At 35.2% G+C, this 13,107-nt stretch overlaps 1 long non-coding RNA gene across 1 annotated transcript; it reads right to left on the bottom strand.

Moving 5' to 3' along the window:
- Positions 1-1,937: 1,937 nt before the first annotated feature.
- Positions 1,938-2,914, bottom strand: LOC149555678 (uncharacterized). Its single transcript, XR_016365335.1, has 2 exons — positions 2,744-2,914; positions 1,938-2,579 (listed from the first exon to the last, which is right to left on the bottom strand). It is a non-coding gene; the product is annotated as an uncharacterized LOC149555678 (long non-coding RNA).
- Between the last annotated feature and the right edge of the window lie 10,193 nt (positions 2,915-13,107).

Below are 13,107 nucleotides of genomic sequence, written 5' to 3'. Positions count from 1 at the left end.
ATGTGATTCTTCTTGCCTCCTCACCCCAGAGCCTCCAAAGAACTCTTGATAGCTTAGCCTCCTTTTGTGACTCAAGACAGCTTGGAGTTAACTTGGGGAAAACTCAAGTCATGGTCTTCAATTACTTGAAGACCTCATGCTTACATTTTATACTTACAGGGTCAGGAGATTGAGATCGCCTCCTCATACACTTACCTCGGGGTCAAGTTCTCCAATCCTCATTTTAGTTTGAGACCTGTCATTCAGCCCAGGATCAATAAAGGGATGGGTTCCCTTACCATGATTAAGAGACAATTCTTTAGACATAATTTCTAGGACACCTCATCCAAGTTGTCCCTCTTGGACTCTCTAGTCAAACCTATTGTTCTGTATGGTTCAATCATTTGGGGACCATCATTTCTTGATTCAGATTGGGCCTCCATTAAGCATATTCAGACTCTCTTCCTTTAGTGGATTGTCAGATGTCATCGCTCCATCTCCTACAGTATCATTCTAGTTGAGTTTGGAGCTCATCCCTTTAAGTTGGGGGCTATTTTTGACCTAATATGGTTTCTCCACCATCTTTGTTTCTTTGCAGACTCCACAGATGGTTGGGACAGATACTCTTACCTTGCATACTACTCCTTAGTTGCACTTGCCAAATTTGACACCTCTGTGAGAGCCCACTGCTAGTATGCCCATGCCACATCCCTTCTAAGCTCCATCGAGATAGACATTGATCGTCTGCCCCCCTTTCCATTCTCGTTAGATGCTCTTACTCATCTTTTCCCTTCTAAATGGGAGTTGAATGAGCAGGTCAAACTTAACATCTACATATAGTACCTCGTTACGACTTGGACTAACCCACCTGGGGGGTTAAGTCCAAGGATGGCTTTCTATGTTGAGCACTTTCTGGACATGCAAGATGGGATTATTGCTCAACCTAGATATTTATCTCAGAGTTGGTGTCATGCTCTTTGGTTCATTTTAGGATCTTTCAGGGTCGGTTCCCACCATCTACAGGCCCAAACAAACCACCACATTGATAGAGAGGATCGTATTTGCAAGCTATGCACATTGGTCATGACCGAGACTGAGTTACGCTTCATTTTCCATTGTCCTATTTATTACAAGATTGGAGGGAGATTTTATTGTTTATTCAGAGAGTGCAGCATTGACCTCTTTCAGCTACATAGATCAAAGATGTTTGGTGCTTTATCTCTAGGAGGCAATGCGGCTTCGTGATCACACCCTATAGCTTCTATTCCCCCTAAAGCAAGTTACAAAGTAGCTCATTACAAACTTCTTCTCGCCCTTTCCCTTTGGGTGGGGTGTGAAGCCGCCCTCAGATACCTCCACCACTGTTCACTCCAAATCCATGCGACCTTGTAGGGCTTATCTTCATCTTCATCTTCATTAGCATCAGCCCACCAGCAAATCTCAAAGATGACTACTTACTCTCCCTCACCTAGGTTCGTATCCTTCAGTGTTGGACTTCTTCCAGCCTAGGAAGAACCCTTAGTCTATATCTTGTATTTGGTTTTCTTTTCTCTTCCATTTGCTTTCTCGACCACTATTTGGTTGTCTACTGGTTCTTTGCTTCTTATTCTATAAGTTTTCAATCCCATCGACCCTTATTGGTCCCCTGTTGGATATTAATAAATTTATCTTATCTTATCTGTCCATCAGGCCTACATTTTTTTGCATTAATAAATCAAAGCATTAGAAACATGATGTGAAATATTTATTTGCAAAATATAGTGTTTAAATGCCTATTGCCCTAAATAAAATAAACATCTACTCTCATGAGCAAAAACACGGTTGGGTGTTTTTTTTTGATGAATAGTCATTTTCAATTAATAAAATTTACTAAGATTACAATTCACAAAAAAAGGACCGAGGGATACAGGATCACCCCGCGAATGAGTTCAAATCAGATTCATAATCAAGGCACGCTATTTGATTAAGGCTATTTGATTAAGGGTTTTCGTTATTGAACAAACTATTTTACTATTGAAATTAGGGGTCAAGAAATGGTTTTGAAACCTTAGAGGAGTACCTACCAAGAGAAAAATCCATATGCTAATTGTGCCTCAGATATCATTTCACTACTGACTCCACGGGTGAAGAAATCGCGATCTGTACAACCCCATTAAACACAGAAAACCTAAATGGAGCCATGGAATCTCAAGCTAAACATGGCTAGGGGAGGAAGATGCCATGGAGGAGGAAACGGAGCTTCCGAACCTGCCATGACTCCGAAATTCGTACTCAAGAACCACAAGATTTTAATCACAACAAAAAACAATCAAATCCTCATTTGAAACCCCCATTTGAATCTGATCGGAAATGCTTTGCCGGTACCGCTTGATGACGCAGATCTGCCATGCTCGGTCAGTGGCTTGGGCCTCGCTCGTGATCTTGGTTGTCGGTTTGGATGGGGTTCAGGTAATACGGAGAAAAAAAGGGAAACAAGTACTTAGCTCTGGGTTTTCCGGTAAATCACTATGGTGTAAACATGCCTGAAGTTGCATCGCAAAGATTGTGCGGGAGGGCAACATCTTTCCCAGCCAAAGCTCCTACAAAGATTCTTAACGTGTCTGAATTTGAAACAAACGCGAGATTTAATCACAGCAAAAATCAATCAACCGCAGAAAGATCTTACGCACAAAATTTCAATGACCTTGACGAGATCAAACAGTCTATGAAATCTGAAATTGTAAACAATACAATCAATTCAAAAGAAACAATCACAAACCCTAACCACAATTTCGAAACACTTTTCCTTAGAAGCATCAAACAAACTGAGATCTGGCGCGAAATCCGTCCATTCCGTATGTGTTAGACCCCGCCCACTTCAATTATGTTCACCGCAAAGTGATCAAGCGGTGTTTTGTGAAGCTTCAGCAGATCCAGTGTCTTTCACTGCCCCTTTTGTTGGTAGAAATGCCCCACATAACCATTGTGGGGCCATTATAATGAAGTAGTTAATAAGACAAACGAGGGCATATTATTTGTCGAGTGCGACCATTTCTACCAGATTTATATTATATATAGTAATTAATTCATATTTAGAATACAGTTATTCTTTTTATTTAATTAATTCATAGCCGTTTCCATGTGCAGGAGGAATATTAGGATGCGACATGTACGAAATGTGGGTCTTAAATTATTCAATAATATTCAAACTTCAAATAACTTTTTTAAAAAATCATAACTAGAAGTTTTCTTTCTTTACCTTGTTAAGGCTTACATGATCCCATTTGTCTGCTCCAACTGTGTAGCTTGTCCCCACATTCGCTATTTTGTATGAGCAGTTCAACCCCTGAACACAACATATTCAAAACAGTTGGATTCAAATCTTTCTAAATAATTATTTTGATTTTGATCTACCTCCAAAACTAGTCCTCATACCATGCTTCTACTACTTCAATACCAACACAGATACTCCTACATTAAAAGTATTGACTATTGAAGTCTGTATTTAACATTTATGAATATATATGTATTAAAATAATAGTGTGGTGCACATCAAAGTTTTTGAAGCGTCTTCCTTCACGGCATCTCCCTTCACACTTTTAGCCTACAATCCTTATTGTGTGATGTTGAGGCTGCACAAATCACGGTTTCTTTACCAGTGGATTCAATGGTAAAAGGTTATCTCAGGCATATTCAACATATAAATTTCCTTGTTTTTTCTTTTGTAAGGTTTCCACCCTTTTCAAAAGTCTCTTGATACATAATATTAAGAAAACATTTATTTAATAATAAAAATCTTTAAATATCATCGACTTTATTGATCATGCAATCAAGCTATTCATAAAAATCTTATATTAACGAAAAAATTGGGCTTAATGAAAAAATTAAGCTTAGAAAAAGTTGCTTAACTTTGACTATTTAACACTTTTAGTATATAAATCAAACCTTAGTGTGTGATAGTTAAGCCATACTCGTACTAAAAAAGTTATTCTTATTGTAAGTAACATGTTTATTTTAAGTCTTATTGTAGTATTTAAATGACACTTTTTAAGTAGTGATTTATTTTTAAGAATTTTAGCTTAACTTATAAATAGTTGGAAAGATAGAATAAAATATGGAGTTGTATATAAAAAATTAGAATAGAAGATGAAAAACAAAAGAATAATTATAATTATATAAGCTTCTTCAAAACGAAAAATAAAACCAAAAAAAAATAGAGATATTCCTAGTTATCTTACACTAAGCAAATAATCTTTATCTAAAAAAATATGGATAGAAAACAAAAAAAGATGTTAAATTTTCTTTGTTAACAATCCCTCTTAAGTCTAACTAAGGAGATAAGCCTAAGGAAAGGAAAGAGTAAAGAGAGAAAACCTAGTGGGAATAAACACCCTACCCTCCTCAACGGAAGTATTTGTGAAGATGTAGCTAATCCATCTAGAAGTGGGACAATACTTTAAATCAATAACTCCATCATGGATCAATCATTGCATGTAGTGCATGTGGATATCAATGTGTTTAGTTCACTGGTGTTGTACAAGATTTGTGCATAAATTTAGTGTACTATGACTATCACACTAAACGATAGTTATAAGATTAAAAAAATACCCATCTCATTGAGGAAGTTATGCAACCAAATGGATTGAATTGTGACATGGATTGCACCTTTTTATTCAACATTAGCTAATAGGCCAATAAATAAGATCAAATCCCAAACTAAGACATATCATGAAGTAGACTTGTGATCAATGTTATCACTATCTCAATCAAAATCAATATAGTTAACAAGATCCAAAGAACTGTTGAGATAATGGGTGTTGCACACATTGCATAATATTGTTATTTTATTATTTTATTTTATTATGTAATGTTGTACCTAGATGGACGTGCAATATGTAAAGATTCCCATGGAATATTCTTGATGAGTTGTATTGTAACATTGTGATAATATTTGATGTAATTATTTAATATTGGGGAAAAGAATTAAATGCCCAATATTAAATGTGGGGTCAGTGGGTTAGGTAGCACATGGTTTTAGCACATGGTTTATATAATACCACTTAGTGGTTTTGTGGGACTTTCTACTATATAAGTAGCCACAAGGGTAGTTGTTGTAGAGTGAGAAAGAGAGTGACAAGGAGAAGAAAAAAGGTAAGAGTCGAGCAGGACAAGGCTTGACAGGTTAGCCAAGAGAGCATTTGTGAAGGTTGAAAACATGGCATGGGATGTGTGGATTCATGCTTGTTCACATAGTTTGCTCGATTTTGGCTATGGCCATGAAGGCTTCCATGGTTATATGGCAATGGTAATTTTTTACTGAATAATACATGGTGATGGATGCTTTTGGAGGCTGGGTTTTTCCCTCAATGAGGGTTTCCCAGGGTATATCTTGTGTCACATTTTGTGGGTATGTTGTCTATTCTCTTGCATGTGGATTTTAATTCCGTATTTATTTTCAGATCTATTATGGGTTATGTGGAAACGGTTATATTCTTTATTGCCAAGTTTCCTTACAAGTGGTATCAGAGCTATGGTTTTATTATTGTAACCCTAGATTGAATCCATGGGAATGCATGAGAGGATAAAAAAAAAAAAGGTGCAAGATATATGAATGATTTATTGCAGATCTGAGGGTTTTGGGTTTGCTGTTATGATGGGATGTTAAAAGATTTGGGCATGTGAAATTGTTGGACAAAAAGATTTTTTCGGATGTTTCATTTAAATGAGGATTTTGAGGGGTAGCTTGCAGAAATGACCTCCTGGGTAAAAACAAACCTCACCATTGGATCCGGGTCGACATTTCCATAAAATTTGATATATAATATGCCCTAGTTTGGCCATGTTCAGAGAAAATGAAAGAGTTTTTTTGGTTTCAGCCCATGATGGCCGTCAAATTTAATCCCGTCGGAATTTTCGTCACTGAAAAAATTAAAAATGAAAAATCGTACTGAAAATGGTAAAAAGACTGTCTTAGTAAAACGGCCATAACTTTCTCTCATAATATCAGATTTCAGAGTTCTTACAGGCATTGGAAAGCTAATTCAGAGCACTACAAGATGGTGTAGGTTTGGTTCTATGATTTTAATATTTTGTTAGATTTTAAGAGCCCTAAAGTTAGATGTTATTTATTTTGAGCACGGATTAGGGCATAACTTGGGCATACGGAGTCAAATTTTGGACTTCGAGTAGTCAACGAAAAGCTCTTGGAGAGCTCTACACACTGGTTCAGATTTGGTGCAGGTTTGGCATGATTTATTTGTTGATATATTTATCTGACCAGTTTATAGGTATATTTTGACTATGGTAACATTGTGAGTTTATGGCATTGGAGATTTAAGTTTTGATGTCATTGTATACTCAGTTCACATTTTAGATGATGTTACCAGGTACAGTCATGGCAGAGGATTGTGGTTGACTATGCTGACAGGTTGGACATATTGAGGGCCAGATGCTCGGTTCATGGATGTGATCATGGTGTCATAGATTTTGGCATGACATGATTGGTTATACAGGTACATCCTTGATGTTCATTAGCTTGGATTTTTGATTTAGTTATGGTGGTATATCTTCTTGGTTGAGGATCATAGTTATTTGGTTTCTTTCGAGGAGCTCATGATGTGCACTTTGAGTTCTTTGATGGTTTGATGCCTTGGTTGATTCTCATAGTTAGAGGATGGTTTTTCATCATGATGTCATGGATAGCTTGGATACATGGTTTAGTGGGAGCTTGTGACAGTGATGAGGTGACAGTGCAGGATTAGTTCCTGGTTTGGTTTATATCTTCTTGGTTTGGAGAGGATGGATTTTATGATGCCATAGGTGACTTGGTACCACGGTTGAGTGGGAATTGTTGGCATTGATATATTTATTGAGTGTTTGCAGATGTTGGAGGTTTGTCTTAGATCATGTTGCTGCAGAAGCGTCTTTGACATTTGCATGGTAAACTTGTTATCTTCATGGTGTGTGGAGATGGTTCTTCCTGGTATGGGGAGATGTTTTTTCTTCATGGTGTGTGGAGATGGTTGCATCTTGAGGACTCACAGGGTTCTTGGTAAAGGTGTGGTTTATATTTTTTTATTTGGCATGTTATCCTTGGTATGAGGATGGTTTCATTATTATGTCATGGTATACTCTTGATACGCGTTTAGAGTTGTGACATGTTATGGTATGTTCATGTAGAGCATGTTATCTCTTTAATTGAGATGGTAAGATCATGTTGTCATGTTTATGTTCTTGAGGCCATGGTTGGAACTTTGACATTGATCTTGGTTTAGTTTCTTGGTATTGAGTACACTGATCATAAGCTGGATACTTCATGATATTGCTATGTTGCATTTGGAGTTGGCATGGATTGATTGGTTACAGGTGCTCATGGATACTTAGAGACGGTGGTGACGCTGATTTCTCTTGGATTAGAGAAGTATTTTTTGGGACGGTTGATGGTTTCAATAGGAAGTCCGAGGGGCAGTCACCTGATATGGACTTGAGAGGAGATTGTTTTTAGATGAGTCTTGGTTGGAGACTTGGGTATCTTGATGAGCATTTTCATTCCCCACTCTTGGTCTACTTGGCGGTTTGCTACTTGAGAGGTATAGCCCATTGTTTCTCTCAGTTGCATTATATTTATGCTTATCTTTCATGGATATGGATCTTGAGCTATGGTACATGAGTTAGTTCTGGAGGGTTCATTTGAGAGATGGTTTAGCATTGGTTATCTCCATGTGCATATGTTGTTATGCTGGTTGAGTTTGAGAGATGGTTTTGGGCATTTTCCTTGGATTAGGAATGGTTATTCCTTGGTTTAGGAATGAATTTATTGAGTTTGATCTTCTTGTGAGAGGCTTACACCCATGATGAGTTATATGGTATGGTTTGGGTGTTGTTGAGGCTTCTTGTTGGGGTTTTATGGAGGAGATCATACTTGCACAGTTTACATCTAGAGGTGTGTGGAGAAGGACATGATACAGGTTATGATTTGCATGGTTTCTCTGGTCTTGGTTATCTTCCTGGATGTTTAGTTTTGACTACATTGGATTTGAGATTGGTTGAAGATTGTGATCACTGGTTTGTGTTCATGTATGTCATGTGGACATGGTTATTCCTTTATCTCTTTCCTCTGTTGGTTGTGGTGAACTTGGGAGAGCATTGGAGACTTGTTATGAGAGTTGCAGGATATTAGTTTATGTATTGTGGATGTCCTTGATACTACATGGATTCACTTTTTTGAGATGTGTTGAGTGGATTGGTTATAGATTTGACATTATCTTTTGCAGTGGGAGCTTCTTGGTATATATGTGGCAGGTATTGCTCTTGAGGCTTGTGATTGTAGGTTATAGATTGGATATGTCGGTAATATGAGATTCACTTGTTATACCTTTGAGGTATGGATAGTTGGATGGGTTTGGCACTTTGTTGTGGGTGCTATTTCAGCTATGGATATTTTGACAACTATGGATACATGTGATTATCTTTGGATCAGGTTTTTGTGCTTGGAATTTCAGTTGGTACAAGATTTTATGATCTTCTAACGTGACAGGTTGGGTGGCTTTCTCTTTGGATGGCTTCTATGTATGTCCAGTGGCAGTGGCATAATAGGAGGTGAGATCATTCATGTTCGAGATGCTGGATACTTTGATTTTGTTGCGGATACCAAGATGGATCACTTGGTGTATTTTGATCCATGATGGTGGATGTGCTGGGAGGGATTGTTCCCTTGTTCATTTGTGTGGCTACGAATTGACCCTATGCAATGTATACAACAAGTGGGAGATTGTTGAGATAATGGGTGTTGCACACATTGCATAATATTGTTATTTTATTATTTTATTTTATTATGTAATGTTGTACCTAGATGGACGTGCAATATGTAAAGATTCCCATGGAATATTCTTGATGAGTTGTATTGTAACATTGTGATAATATTTGATGTAATTATTTAATATTGGGGAAAAGAATTAAATGCCCAATATTAAATGTGGGGTCAGTGGGTTAGGTAGCACATGGTTTTAGTACATGGTTTATATAATACCACTTAGTAGTTTTGTGGGACTTTCTACTATATAAGTAGCCACAAGGGTAGTTGTTGTAGAATGAGAAAGAGAGTGACAAGGAGAAGAAAAAAGGTAAGAGTCGAGAAGGACAAGGCTTGACAGGTTAGCCAAGAGAGCATTTGTGAAGGTTGAAAACATGGCATGGGATGTGTGGATTCATGCTTGTTCACATAGTTTGCTCGATTTTGGCTATGGCCATGAAGGCTTCCATGGTTATATGGCAATGGTAATTTTTTACTGAATAATACATGGTGATGGATGCTTTTGGAGGCTGGGTTTTTCCCTCAATGAGGGTTTCCCAGGGTATATCTTGTGTCACATTTTGTGGGTATGTTGTCTATTCTCTTGCATGTGGATTTTAATTCTGTATTTATTTTCAGATCTATTATGGGTTATGTGGAAACGGTTATATTCTTTATTGCCAAGTTTCCTTACAAGAACATCCTACTAAATAATGAATCACATAGCTAATGGTTCCTTGAACATATTGAAGGACACGCGTGGCAGCTTTCCAATATTGTAGCTCATGTGGCTCCATCATGTATATGGAAACAACCTCTACTACATATAAGATATCTCGATGAGAGTGAATGAAATAAAAAAAGACTTGCCATAATTTTTTGGTACTAAGTGAAGTTGTAGACTTTGATGGCTTGCAGTCAGTCATTTAAAACTGAGCTAAGAGATCTCTCACAAACTTGGATTGAGCAATAGTGTTACCTAACCCATTCTAGCTAATTTAAAGTCCAAGAAAAAAATATTATAAATCCATGTCTAACATAGAAAATGTGCCATCCAAAGAAACTTTAATTATAGAAATGCATATAGTGGAACTACTTGTTATCAGTAGATCATCTACATAAGGAACTGTGATCAATAGGGAGTCATAGCTTCTCTTCATATAAACATTTTGATCATATTTGCATCACATAAAATTTTGAGATAAAATATAAGAGTCTATTTTAGCATACAAGACTTAGGTGCTTGCTTGAGCCATAAAGTGACTTCTTAAGTCTACATACCAAAGATGAATTTTGTAAATACTCTTGTGGTTGCTCCATGTAGATTTCCTCCTCAAGATCCTCATGAAGAAATGCATTCTTTGATCAACCTCCCACCTTCTTTGTTGTTGAAATGGAAAGTTCTATTTGAATGGATTCCATTATTTCTACTTGAGAGAAAGTTTTGTCATAGGCAATACCATGAACTTGTTGAAATCCTTTGGCTACCCTTCTTGATTTACATCTTTCTTCTATAGACCTGCTTACATTTGACAAGCTTGCAATTGGAAGGAAGCGAAACCAAGTCCCAAGTTTGGTTTGAAATGAAGGAGTTGTACTCCTTATTTACGATGTCTTCCCAAAGTGGATCTCCTGCAACATCTACATAAGTGAAAGGAGAATATCCTTGACCAACATAGGCATCCATGCACAAAATCCTTACTAACAAGGGTTTTGACAAGAAAGGTTAATATTTACATTTATCTTGTTTCAGTCATTTACATTTACATTTCTCAATTTAAGGTTGATTCTTAAATCTAGGGCTTGACCAAGGAAAGCTCTCATCCACCTAATAATAAAAACCTTTATTTTCTGTGTGTAGGAGTGGGATAGTGAAATTTTGATCATAGATCTAAAAATAATTTTTTGAGAGATTTATGGAGAACTTGGTTTGACTTCATTACAGGGCCCCTAGAATATGTTGACCTCATGGGAATCATTCCAAAATAGTTACAACTAGGCCGACATGTTCTCTATTGTAATTCTGGAAAATTTTCTAGGTTTTTCCTTATGTTCAAAGATCCTCAGTTGGATTCATAGTTACAAATCTATATCCATAATTTTTAGAGGTAAAATACAACTTCCTCTGTGCATTTCAAGGTGGTCCTTTCATATATTATTTCTCTTTATAATTTTAGTTTAAATTTGTATCCTAATTGGATTCATTGTATTCATTTAACATCTAGATCTATATTATTTAATCAATTAGTTCAATTTTGCATACACATTATCACACAAGGGTCAAAGAGTTTATTTTCTTATATTACATTCCTTTTCACAATTCAAATTTAGTATTGGCATGTACATTTTATTTTAGGATTTTCTAATCTAATTTGGGTTATAAAGAGGAATCATATTTGGGAATTATCTCTTACTCTTTGCACACATATCTTTTGAATGCTTTAGTGCTTGAAAAGTGATTGTCTACATCCTATTAAAGTGCTTCCATTTTTCCACTAGGAACTTCCAAAAAATGATAATACTCTACCACTTGCTACATGCTTTTATTGAGTACATATTCAAGTATATAACCTTATTAGCTCCTTAACAACCATCTACATGTGTCCCATGTAATACCCCTCCTTTTCTATCATTGTAGATTTCATTGTTTAAGTCCTATCAGACTTTCTATGAACTTGTCAACTCTTAGGAATCTTTGAAATGTGATATCTAGATATGTAGAGTAATTGATTTATATCAACTAGTGGTGATTACATGCCTGCATTTATGATGATATTATTTCTCTTAGTTTGTTAATGAAATTACCTTCATGATGATTTCATATGACATGTCTTCAAAAGATATTTATTGTATCCTCGTGATGATGAGGTGTCATGTTAGACTATGATGTTTTACTACTATACTTACCTCATACTTGCATGTGTATGGTGTACATGTCTCTTTTACATTTATATCTGACGTGCTTGATGTGGTTGAGGGAGGGAATAACAATCACCTGCTAGTCAAAATCTACATAATGCACCACTCCCCACAATTTCCTATTTAGTTCATATATATATATATATATATATATATATCCTCATCTTTTACAAGGATTTGTAGGTATCAGGCATTGACTTCCCTGAATTACCATGATGAGCGTGCTCTATTGTACTAACTCAATGATAAGAATGGGGAGATAATGTTCAGGTCCAATCCCAACCATGTCCTAATTACTTGTCCTGATAAGGAGGACATGTCTTTGATTTTCTACCCTTTTAAAACCCATGAGTTATCTTTGTGTGTGTTGATTGATTTTGAGTTTTGGTCAGTTTTTCAAATGTTTCTTTTATGTGGATTTGGCTATGTGATTTATTTGGTAAATGATTTAATTACAATTTTTTGATTAATCATATAATTTTTAGAATTACTAAATATTATTTGATTAAAAAGAAAATGTTAAAACGTGAGAATATTTAATTAATTAAAAATCAATTAATAATGTCCTTTAATTTAAAATAGTTAATTGAGAAGTCTTATTTAGAAAATTGTTTAAAGAGAAATTAAAATATGAGAATATTTAATTAATTAAATATGTGTTTTAATTAGGCAAAAGCCTACAATACAATAGTAACTTGTGAGCCTCTCATGTGGGAGGTCTTAGGTTTGAATCTACCTTTGCTTAACATATAATAATAATTAATTCCAACAAATAATAATAATTAATCTAGGCTTCGGTCGTTTACTGATCAAAAAAAATTTTAAATGTGTTTTAATTAAAAAGATTTGATTTAGAAGTATACTTTGAGAAATTAATTATAATTAATAATGATTTAATTATATTTGTATTTAAATAATGAGCTTAAATTATTATTATTAGTTAAAATAATAAGTTATACTTGTAAAAGTGATTTGCAAAAAATAATAAGTGGAGAAAAAGTAAATAAAAGAATATTTTAATTAAAAATTCTTTGAGTGTGCATGAAAGGTTTAAATAAATTAAAAATAAATATTATGTAATAAATTTAGTGTCTTTTTATTAAATTAGAGGTTAGAAATCCTAAGTAGTGTTATAGCTCTTTAGTAGAGGCTTTCTTTGGTCGTTTGCAAACACACAAGTTTTAGCAAGAGAAACTTGGAATTGAAGTTGAATAATTATTGAAAGATAAGAAATATTTAGATTTTTTTTATGTTCACTAGATTGTCCAAAATTTTGGCTATCAGATTGAAGTAAAGTTTAAGAACCCCTCTATAGAAATTATTTTGGAAAATCTGTCTACCTCATGTCTACAATGTTGTTGGAATTTTGTTTGTTAAAATTTATAGGATGATATCTCTAGAATAATTCTAGTTTGAATTTGAAAATAGAATTTGACTCA

The sequence above is a fragment of the Cupressus sempervirens genome, chromosome 5, assembly GCF_028749045.1.
Source record: "Cupressus sempervirens isolate cs-2001-9-10 chromosome 5, ASM2874904v1, whole genome shotgun sequence".
Lineage (NCBI taxonomy): Eukaryota > Viridiplantae > Streptophyta > Pinopsida > Cupressales > Cupressaceae > Cupressus > Cupressus sempervirens.
Note: the sequence above shows the minus strand (reverse complement) of the source record. Positions and strands in the feature narration are given on the sequence as shown.